Source organism: Balaenoptera ricei, chromosome 2 (assembly GCF_028023285.1).
Source record: "Balaenoptera ricei isolate mBalRic1 chromosome 2, mBalRic1.hap2, whole genome shotgun sequence".
Taxonomy (NCBI): domain Eukaryota; kingdom Metazoa; phylum Chordata; class Mammalia; order Artiodactyla; family Balaenopteridae; genus Balaenoptera; species Balaenoptera ricei.
In genome coordinates, this window is record NC_082640.1 from 30,293,495 (window position 1) to 30,302,695 (window position 9,201).

General features: G+C 36.0%; 1 pseudogene; it reads left to right on the forward strand.

Moving 5' to 3' along the window:
* Window positions 1-7,316: 7,316 nt before the first annotated feature.
* Window positions 7,317-8,749, forward strand: LOC132360057 (eIF-2-alpha kinase GCN2-like; annotated as a pseudogene).
* The last annotated feature ends 452 nt before the right edge of the window (window positions 8,750-9,201 follow it).

Consider the following 9,201-nt stretch of genomic DNA (forward strand, 5'->3'; position numbering starts at 1 on the left):
CAAGCTCTTAGTTGCGGCATGCATGTGGGATCTAGTTCCCTGACCAGGAATCAAACCCAGGCCCTCTGCATTGGGAGCGCAGAGTCCTATCCACTGCGCCACCACAGAAGTCCCTAATTGTTAGTTTAAAATTAGTTATTTAAAATAACTGAAAACTGTGTCTGTTTGAGTCTTGTTGGACTACATCTTGTACGTGAGAGTAAGACATCATAATTCAATTTTTCTGATTGAGTTCAGCACAGGACAAGCAACACTTCCTTCAAACTCTGAGAGAAACACATTCATCTATCTCTTCCTAAATAATGAGGTGAAACTGATATAAAAAAGGGATGGCATAGCCTCACATTGAGTCACTGAGCTTAGTTCTCCTCCCCACTTATCTACCAGATCCTCTTTTTTTAGAGGCTTCTCCTTAGAGCAGCAATGGCCAGGAGAACTCTGTGGTGATGGAAATGTTCTGTATCTGCACTGTCCAACAAGGTAGCTACTAGACATGTGTGGCTTTGAGCACTTGACATATGGCCAGTGCATTTGATGGACTGAAGTGTAAATTTATTTTAATTTAATTTAATTTAATTTTAGTGGCTAATTGCTGACATTTGGATAATATAGCCTTATCGTTGTTTGCCTCTAGCTAGTTAAGAAAATATTTGTTATCCTCAGACATATGTTTAGAAGATTATAATTCTTGTCCCATAACTAAGAAGAATAGCCTGATCAGTAATCATAATGTAACAAATTTTACACTGAATCTTTCTATAGTTTAATAACTTGGTGTAGACTTAAGAACTTTAAGTGATTCTTGTGCCTAAGTATGATCATAAGAAACAGAAATTTTTGAAGGGAACATGTATTCCGTAAAATATACCTTGAGATAAAAGGGATTTAATTATCATTATTATGATGCAATAATGGAATTGATATATCTTGATATTACTGATATTTATTATAAATAAAAAGTAATCTGCCTAATTAATCTCCTATTATTCATTCTATATATGACTTTTAAAAGTCTCTAGTTCAGAAATTTGGTGAGACACGTGCATACTTCATACTCCCTCAATTCTTCGTGAGTTAACAGGTTTTTTTCCCTACTGTTTCTCTTCTCTCTTGCATATCTTCCTTTTTTTTTTTTTTAAGACCTGCTAGGCATTGTCGATCTCACCAATTATATTCAGCCTTTGTCCTACAAAGAGTTTATTACATTGCAAAGAGACATAAAATCATTGAGTTTTGGCATTCCAATATTTTAAAGACTGTGATGATGGAACAACATTGTACAGAGACACCAATAAAGCAGTGTTTCTGTGCTTGAAAGAAACCCCACAGTGCCGAAACAAAGGTTTTGTTCCCATCCCTTGATTTGATGTATGGCTCAGACAATGTCACCAACTTAACCAGGTTAACTGCTCTCCTTCACAGCATCAGTTCAGCCACCAAATCTACACATAAGCTTGGGGTAAAGAAGCTACAGAGGAAAACCTTGGGGAGATGAGAGTTATGAAGGGAAAAACTACTTGTTGTTCTAACCACTTCTCCCAGGAGGAAACTCTGACCCCCCCCCCCCCCCCCGCAGGGAGTTTCTCTGGGAGCTTTGCCATTGAAACCCACGATACATCCCCTGGCAACAAATGGATCACTGCTCTGTTGAAAGTAGCACAGATGGGGGATGGGGGTTGGGAGTGGTGAAGCTCACAAAGGAACTAGGCTATAAAGGGTCTGTCCACTTAAAAAATAAGCCCAGTTGCATTCCAAGATTTCTTGAGGTCTTTCTCTCATTCAAAATGGGTCCAGAGTGACTACCTCTTTGCCTGGTATATAAATCTGTGTGCTTTCTTCCTTCTGGGTTTTTTTTTTTTCTCTTTTGGGTGAGGGTGGGTTCTATTGTCCATTGCTTTGCGTTTTTATTTTTTAATTGAGAAAAGCCTCATTACGGAAGTGATAATTTCATCTTCAGGTCTCCTGTGTCATTATGTTAAGTGACACACTATTCTTTATTTCCCCATTAAGTATATTCATAGGTAACTGTAGAGAGTTCTTAGAATTGCGCTTTGTGTACATAATACTAATAGATGTAAGTTTCTGGTACACGAAATTAAGAAAACAAGCCACATGAAAGAGTTAACATGGGAAGTGAAATTAACTAATTTACTTCATATTATATGTATTTACTTACATAGTATTATATATAGTTATTTTTGAAATTCAGGCAATACGAAAGAGAAAAGAAATATATTTTGTGTGAAATCCTGTTTCTGTCCTGTCCTGGTGTATTTGGAGTTAATATGTATCCTTTCCATCTTAATGTATGTAAAATTCATTCTAAAACCTTATAAGTAAGTATCGGAATTTTTCTAAGTTATTCTAAGCAAGGTTTGTCAAAATAGAGCATCTGAAAAATGGTTTTTTCCTCATTTATTGACAAAATATCTTATTTTAAGACTTTGTTTTCAGTAGATAAGTTGCCCGTTGGTGGTTTACTCTGTAATTTTTGACATTTTGGGTAGCATTGTGACAGTAGTGTACAGGTAGTGGAGTAGTGTAGGGGAGAATACATGAAATTCAGGCAGGATGACTTTGTATGATCTTGCATTTCTTGGGTCTGGTAACGTATGCCAACTCACAGTCTACCCAAGTCTATTTCTTTTATTTTGAACTCAAGTTTAGTTGGTCCCTTTTTGGTGTTTGAATTTACATGCCTCAGGAAGCAGTACCTTCTAAGCACCTTCTTAATAAGTAAATAGGTTCTAAGTGGGGATCAGTTTTTGTTTCCCATCACTGCTGACTTCTTTTTGGTCATAAGAATGAGATTATATTATATTCATGAATATGAGGTTAATCAAATGAAAGATAGGTTTCAAAAATAAAAATAATCAAAATTTTCATCTCTGTAAATAAAGAGTGAAACCACTAGCTAATTTGGATGTTAAAAGTCACAAAGATGTCAGGGGTAGGGGATTAAGAGATACACACTATTATGTCTAAAATAAATAAGCTACAAGGATATATTGTACAACACAAGGAAAGTAGACAATATTTTATGATAACTATAAATGGAGTATAACCTTTAAAAATTGTGAACCACTATGTTATATATCTGTAACTTATATAATATTGTACATCAACTATTAAAAAATAAAAAAGCAATCACAAGGATGTGTTTAGAAACTCTGACTACCAGAGGCAGAGCTGCATGCTTCAGAACAAGGGCTCTGCTTCAACAGAAATTCTCAAGTCTAAGGCCACCAGATGCTATAGAAATGAGGGAAGGAACGGATTCTTCTACATCTGGAATGGAGGCTTCTTGTGATGCTTCACCCATTAAAATAACACACAAATAGCTTTAGGTTTCCATTTTTTACAAGCATTTGTATGTGTAGTGCATAGTTTAGGTATATAGTTCTTAAGACCCAATAAAGGTTTGCACTGTAGCCAGCTTTCATTGCTAATTCAGTTCAAACACCATTGTTCCTCTGAATTAAATATTTTCCCTTCATAATAATATCAACCATTCATTGAGTGCCATATGTTATCTCAATTCTCACGAAGCTCTATGAGGTAGTTATTATTATCCCTCTTTTACATATGAAGAAACTAAAGTTCAGAATGTCTAGGTAGGTTTTTCAATATCACACACCCAAGTCTCTCTGGATCCAAAGCAGTGCTCTTTGCCTTTACACTACGAAAATTTATGTCTACAATCCTGGCTTGGTTGGACACAGAGGGGCTGAATCAAGGGACCCTTCTTCCATCTGGATTCACCGTAATTTTCATAAAACATGTGTCGATCTAATATACTTAACCACTGTAAATAATGAATATAGTTAGCATTTTATAAGGCACATGCCTGCCATGTGTATTATGCATATTCCTTACTTCCCCTTTTCCCTCTTCTGCTACCGATATGGCTTTATAAAACTGGAATTGAGGAAGGGGAAATAAAATTAACTGATAAAACCTCTAGTCAAATGCTAGCTTGAGGAAAAGCATACAAATACAATTTAGTTGGAAGGTATGAACTTGTAATTTGCTCATTGTATTAGTCTACTCGGACTGCCATAAGAAAATACCTTAGACTGAAATTTATTAACAGAGCAACAGAAGTTTATTTTCTCACACTTCCAGAGGCTAGGAAGTCCAAGATTGAAGTGCTAGCTGATTAGGTTTCTGATAAGGACTGTATTCCTGGCTTGCTGATGGTTGCCTTCTTGCTGTGTCCTCACATGGGCAGGGAGTGGGGGAGTGAGGGAATGAGATAACTGGCCTCTTCTTATAAGGACCCTAATCCTATAAGATCAAGGCCCCACCCTTATGACCTCGTTTAAACCTTAATTACTTCCTTACTCTTAATAAAGCCAAATTGGGGGCTAGGTTTTCAACATATGAATTTTTGAGGACACAGTTTAGTCCATAGCACTCATGATTTTTCCATTCACTATTTTGTGCTTGTCTGAGAGTAAAGTAGGCCTGTCATTATCACTAAAAGCACAGGGATAGTCCATAGGTCACATAATAAACCATTGTGAAGGGATTTATAAATATTTTAAAAGAAAGTTTGACTATCTTACTATGTAAAAATACAATAATTTCTTTTTTAAAATATTTATTTATTTATTTATTTAATTTGGCTGTGTCAGGTCTTAGTTGCAGCACATGGGATCTTTAGCTGCGGCCTGAGTGATTTTTAGTTGCAGCATGCGAACTCTTAGTTGTGGCATGCAAACTCTTAGTTGCAGCATGTGGGATTAGTTCTCTGACCAGGATTCAAACCTGGGCCCCCTGCACTGGGTGCATGGAGTCTTAGCCACTGGACCACCTGGGAAGTCCCCAAAATACAACAGTTTCTAATAAAATTGTTATAACAAATATATAAACAATACAAAAATTATGGGACGAAGGAAAGGCAATTCTAAGAAAGAAGTTTGTAGCTATAAATACCTATATTAAGAAAAAAAAATGTCTCAAACAAGCAATCTTATTTTACACCTTAAGCAACTAGAAGAAGAAGAACAAACTAAGCCCAAAGTTAAGAAGGGAAATAACAAAAATCAGAGCAGAAATAAATGAAATACAGACTAAAAAGAAAGAAAAGAGAAAAGATCAATGAAACAATGAAACTAAGAGTGGTTTTTTGAAAAGACAAACAAAATAGACAAACCTTTAGCTAGACTTATCAAGAAAAGAAGACTCAAATAAAATTAGAAATTAAAGAGAAGACATTACAACTGATACTACACAAATACAAAGGACCCTAAGAAACTACTATGAACAATTATACACCAACAGATTGGACAACCTGGAAGAAATGGAGAAATTACTAGAAACATACAACCAACCGAGACTAAATTATGAAAAAATAGATAATATGAGCAGACCAATTGCTAATAAAGGAGATTGAATCAGTAATAAAAAAACCTCCTGACAAAGAAAATTCCAGGACCAGATAGCTTCACTGTCGAATTCTGCTCAACATTTAAAGAAGAACTAATACCAGTCCTTCTCAAACTCTCCCAAAAAATAGAAGACAAGAAAACATTTCCAACCTGCTGTATAAAAAAATAGAACAAAATTTAAAAAAACACTTCCAAACTTATTTTACAAGGGTAACATTACCCTGATACCAAAGCCAGACAAGAACACTACAAGAAAAGAATATTACAAGTCATATCATTAATGAACATAGATGCAAAAATTCTCAACAAAATATTAGTGAATCATATTCAATAGTATGAAAACAATGATTCAACATGATCAAATGGGATTTATTCCAGGGATACAGGATGGTTCAACATCTGCAAATCAATCAATAATACAATACACTACATTAACAAAATGAAGGATAAAAATCACATGATCATCTCAATAGGACAGTCTCTTTAATAAATGGTGTTAGGAAAACTGGATTGTCATATGCAAAAGAATGAAATTGCACTTTTATCTTACACCATACAAAAAAATCAACTCAAAATGGATTAAAGACATGAACATAAGACCTGAAACTGTAAAACTTCTAGAAGAAATATAAAGGATAAGCTCCTTGACGTTGGTCTTGGCAGTGATTTTCTGGATTTGACACCAAGAGCAAAGGCAACAAAAGCAAAAATAACAAGTGGGATTATATAAAACTAAAAATCTTGTACTGTGCCCCTGTCAGAGAATAAGCCATTCCACATAAGTGAATTTTCCAGGAAACTAAAAATTGCAGTGTCAAAGACCTATTTTATTAATACATTTGAAATAAATATTTCTAAAATTTATTATATTTTTCATCTTTTTTGGTAAATAATGAATGCAATTTTTAAATGGGGCAGAGAATAATTTGTTGATTATGTGTCTCTGAAAAATTATCATCAAGTTTCTAGGGAAACAAAGCTAAGTCTTCTACAGAAAACTACTGAAACTTAAGACAAAATATTTCAGTTCCTGGAACTCCCAACTGAATACTGCTAAAAAGTCAGAAGTCGGGACTTCTCTGGTGGTCCAGTGGCTAAGACTCTGCACTCCCAATGCAGGGGGCCCGGGTTCAATCCCTGATCAAGGAACTAGATCCCACGTGCTACAACTAAGAGTTCGCATATTGCAACTAAAGATTCCACATGCTGCAGCTAAAGATCCTGCACACCACGATGAAGATCCCACACACAGCAACAAAGATCCCCTGTGTTGCAGCTAAGACCCCACACAGCCAAATAAATAAATAAATGAATATTTTTTAAAAGGTCAGAAGTCATTTATCACAGTAGGTTTTTCTCCCATGGATAATTCTATAATCTGTTTATTCTATATATTCATTTTTTGTTTCATACCTTTCAATTCAGAGTTGTTATAAACTTGACAATAGTATTTCTGCTACTATTATACCAGTGAACCAAATGTGGGGAAAAAGTTTCTGCTCAGCAAAGGAAACCATCAACAAAATGAAAACGCAACCTATGGAATGGGAGAACATATTTCAAACCACATATCTGTTGAGAGATTAATATCCAAAATATACAAGGAACTCATACAACTTAATAGCAAAAAACCTACAAACAACCCAATTAAAATATGGGCAAAAGATTGGAATGGAGTTTTTCCAGAGAAGACATACGAATGGCTAACAGGCACATAAAAAGGGGCTTAACATCACTAATCATCAGAGAAATGCAAATCAAAACTGCAATATTACCTCACACCACTTAGGAGGACTATTAACAAAAAGGCAAGTGATAATAGGTGTTGGCAAGGATGTTGAGAAAAGGGGATCTGCTGTCCTCAACCTGGAAGAACCTGTTATAATAAGCTCTTGTGACCTCCTTGTTGTAAGTGCTGGCCAGATGTCCATGACCAGAGCCATCAACCAAGCCCAGAAACTCTGGTCAGCGAGAATCACAGCGGAAATCATGTATGACTTGTCACAGTCCCAAGAGGAATTACAGGAGTACTGCAGACATGATGAACTCACCTATGTGACCCTTGTCTCAGATAAAGAAGGAAGCCACGTCAAGGTTAAATCTTTTGAGAAGGAATGGCTAACAGAGAAATGAGTGCTGGAGTCCAATCTCGTGGTCCATGTTGGGCAGAAACTGAGGACTAAAGTCAGTGATGAAAGTGTTACTAAACTTAGATTTGGTTGCTCACTGCTTGAAAGCCAATACTCAAGATACAAGTATTGGTAGAAAGGAAAGGTTGTTTTATTTAGGAGGCCAGCAATCCTGGGAAGAAGGTGGACTCATGTCACAAAGAACCAACTCCCAACTGCCAATCAAGGGGCATGAGATTTTAAAGGGAAGTTTCAGGGGTTGTAAGTGGAGGGAGTGGGCTACATGCAGAACAGCACAGTCAACTCTGACAATCAACTTGAATTTGGTCATGTGGTGGTCTGATCAGTGTCATCTTGATTGTTTTAAGTACAGTTAATCTTCAGTTCCAGGGTCTGTTTGTTCCCATTTCCTTGAGGCCAGTTCTTGGAATTGTGTAACATGGAGCAGTTTATGTCATGGCTACAGTCTGGTCATCATGCAGTTAACTTCTTCCACCTGGTTGGGGTTTGTGTATCTGCAAAACAGCTCAAAGTACATGGCTCAGAATATTATCTATAGCCCTTGAGGAGGAACTAGAGGTCCTTGACTTTGTTTAATGACTAAACTATTATTATTTTGTCTTATTGACTGCTTTTCTTTGCTTCTGCATTTTTCTCACTCCTCTGATTAAATTAATTCTTTGGCTAAAGTTTTTCTACAGACAAGAGGCAAGTGGAGGACGTCGGGGGCAGGTGTCACAGGAAGGCCCCTTGGGTCCTGCTCGGTTACAAAAGGACTATCAGAGAAGTTTCTGAAAATCTTGCAGTACAAAATCTGAAGGGGTCATTTTCAAATGCTTCAGGTTTGTTGAAATCCATGAAGCAACATTTGTTCATATTGTGAGTGTGATTGTCCCAGAGAAGCTGTCAGCCAGCACTAGGGGATGGTATGAAACTCAGATAAAAACACTTCATACCTGCCTTGCCAACTTACATCAGAAAAGCAGTGAAATTGAAATTTTGGCTGTGGATCTACCCAAAGAAACAATCTTACAGTTTTTATCATTAGAGTGGGATGCTGATGAACAGGCATTTAACACAACTGTGAAGTAGCTGCTGTCATGCTTGTCAAAATAAAGATACCTCAAATTAGTCTGTGATGAAATTTATAACATCAAAGTAGAAAAAAATGTGTCTGTGCTATTCCTGTATAGCTACAGCGATGAATACTACAGAAACTTATTTTAATTCTCAAGAATGATCATTACATTGTTCAAAAAGACAGGAGCTTATACTATAAATTGTTGCACATTCATTGTCATTTAAAATTAACTTTACATTCTAAGAAGCTGTCCTACAAAGTAAGTTGTAAGTTTTTCATGTGTAATATATTATAAATTTATCTTTTTGAACACAATAAATGCTTTCATATTTAAAAAAGGGAACTCTTATGCACACATGATGGGAATGTAAACTGGTACAGCCACAGTGGAAAACAGTTTTTGAGGTTCCTCAAAAAATTAAAATAGAACTACCATATGATCTAGCAATCCCACGTCTGAGTATATATCCGAAGGAAACAAAAACATTATCTCAAAGAGATAGCTGTACTCCCATGTTCATTGCAGCATTATTCACAATAACCAAGGTATGAAAACAACCTGTCTGTCAGTGGAAGAATAATCAAGAAATTATTAGAT